Source organism: Amphimedon queenslandica, unplaced genomic scaffold (assembly GCF_000090795.2).
Source record: "Amphimedon queenslandica unplaced genomic scaffold, v1.1 AMPQUscaffold_12030, whole genome shotgun sequence".
NCBI lineage: Eukaryota > Metazoa > Porifera > Demospongiae > Haplosclerida > Niphatidae > Amphimedon > Amphimedon queenslandica.
In genome coordinates, this window is record NW_003547731.1 from 11,791 (window position 1) to 14,386 (window position 2,596).

Genomic DNA, 2,596 nt, shown 5'->3' on the forward strand with positions numbered 1-2,596 from the left:
AAAAAAGAAATTGTAATCACCCTACCAAAATGCTGCTTCATAGTCTTAATGAAACAATAATCAGCTTATATAGATCTAACTGTCATAAAAATTACTAGCAACTACGTTACTATGAAGTTTTATAGTCTAATTGAAACTACTATATCAGCTCTAACTGTCAATAAAACTGACACTATAGTAAATGTAATCGGAAATGAAAATAATATTATTGACATAGATCTATGATCATAAACAGCCTACCTGTTCTGAAACTGCTAAAATGATGAAGTTTTTATCAAAAACTCAAATAAAGCTAATAAAAATTCCCTCCTGATGCATAGATATCATTCTTTCAGACAGATCAGTCAAGTTTCAATAGAGATCCGCGAGCGTTCCGCGTTGATCCGCATTTCAGCCCGATCCGCATTTGATCCGCGTGGATCCGCATTTCAGGCTGGCCCCACAACAACTACCTATACCTCGCGTAGGCGAGGCCAATGAATATTTAATAGGAGCATTTGACGTATACCTATGATACTAATTATTACCAATTCATTCCTGCTATGTACAATAGTGAAATATAATGACTGCAGATACAGAAACACTGATATTAATAGGAGCTAGAGTGAATGAAATATTATTATCAGTGTGTTTATATACAATAATATGTTCATGTGGTTAACTGTGTAAACTGACAGAGGTCACACATACAATGATTAAGCATGAATCCATCAATAATAAAGTTACCATAGTAACTAAGTGTAATTAATTTGTGTATTTCTTATTCTCCACTATTTTGTTACTGTATAGGATATACTAGTGATAATGCGGATTGGTCTACTAGTGTAATACCTCTGGACCAGTATCAAGATCAACTAAGAAGAAGGATACTGAGTGATTGGGAGAGTTTTGAGAAACGGATTCAAATATTTCAAGATCGCCTGCAATTACAAAAAGAGAAGGAATTCTGCTATCAGGAACAGCTTGAAAGAGAAATAAAAGAGAAGGAGCAGATACAGCAAGATCGAGAGAAAGAGCAGCAACAGCTTCTTCAAGAAAAGGCAACACTTAGTCAGCAACTTGATGATGCTACCACTCTCCTTGAGCAAGCAGAAAAGGATAAATCAACTGTTGAATTAGGTACTATTGTGTTGTACTGTTGTTTATGTTTACATTATGATACTAGTGGATTAGAGAATGTTGAGTATGGAAATAGTATCCTGTATGATATAGGTCAAATTGTCCATGCATTAGAAATAATGAGATTGATGTAGAGTGAGCTCAGCTTACCATATATGGTATCATTAGCAATAATCATAGTACATGTATTTATGGGCTACTGTACATGCAGTGCAAATTTGTTTAGCAGCGAATATCATTTTATTGATAATAGAAGATTATGAGAAGCTTAAAGCTAAAGTTGCTGAAACATTGGAAGAGAAGACACAAGTAGAGGAGAAGAAACAGATAATTACTGGTTAGTGTATCATCAGCTCATAATATTAGATGAAAAAATATTCTATTAATGTAGAAGATAATGAACAACTGAAACTCAAAGTAGCTGATATGGAGGAACAATATCTCAAGGAGAAACAGATCATTATTGGTTAGTTAACTATACACACAGCATGTATTAGATGAGAGGATATATTTAATGTGTAGACGATGTTCAAAATCTAAAAACTAACATTTCTGAGAAAGATAAAGTTATAGCCAAACTGACATCACAAATAGAGGAACAATCACAGAATGAGAAACAGATCATTACTGGTTAGTGTATCATCATCAATGAATAATAATTATTAATATTCTATTAATTTATAGACCTTAAAGAAAAGGAGTTGTACATAGCCAAACTAGTGAAGGAAAGACAAGAGAGGGTCCTCAAGCAACCTATCAAAGAGACTAGTTCCATTGGACTACAATTTAATTACCTGATCCCTTCAATGGGTAAATTATTCATGTACATGTACATGTACATGTACACATGTGAATGATTGTGTATGTACTATACTGGTATTAGATATGATGTGTGTTTATTGTTTCAGATTCACTAGACTCTAGTGTCATTATAGCTGGACAGAAGCTCTTTATCCTACAAGGAGACAGATCTCACTCACTCCAGTGGGAGAAATATGGATTCAGATTAGAGTGTCCTCAAGGAGCAGTGTCCAAGGACACTGAAGTAGCTGTTACTGCACTAGCTGGTGGTAATTTCAAGGTACCCAAAGGTACTGTGCTAGTGAGTGCAGTATATGCAATATCAGTATCTAAGGCACTATTAAAACCACTGGTAATAGAGCTACAACATTGTGTGGATCTAAGGAACACTAGTCAGACTGGTTGCCTCAAGTTTGTGAGAGCTCCACTGAAGTCTCCCAATGCTTACCAGTTCAGTATAGTTGAAGGAGGATCTTTTAGTGTAGGGAACAGATATGGTTCTATTGAACGTGACGAATTCTGTGCTTTTGGTATTGGACATGTTGGTAATGGAAACACACCTAATGGAGGTAGGAATGGATCAGAGAATGATACACAAACTCAAGGTATGCAATAGTGTTTGTGTTAATAATTTACTGTTGATGTGTTTGTATGATGTATAGGAACAAATAATGAT

At 34.9% G+C, this 2,596-nt stretch overlaps 1 long non-coding RNA gene across 1 annotated transcript; it reads left to right on the forward strand.

The window, feature by feature from the left end:
- Nucleotides 1-1,545: 1,545 nt before the first annotated feature.
- On the forward strand, nucleotides 1,546-1,820 carry LOC109588545 (uncharacterized). Its single transcript, XR_002188235.1, has 3 exons — nucleotides 1,546-1,585; nucleotides 1,642-1,749; nucleotides 1,804-1,820. It is a non-coding gene; the product is annotated as an uncharacterized LOC109588545 (long non-coding RNA).
- The last annotated feature ends 776 nt before the right edge of the window (nucleotides 1,821-2,596 follow it).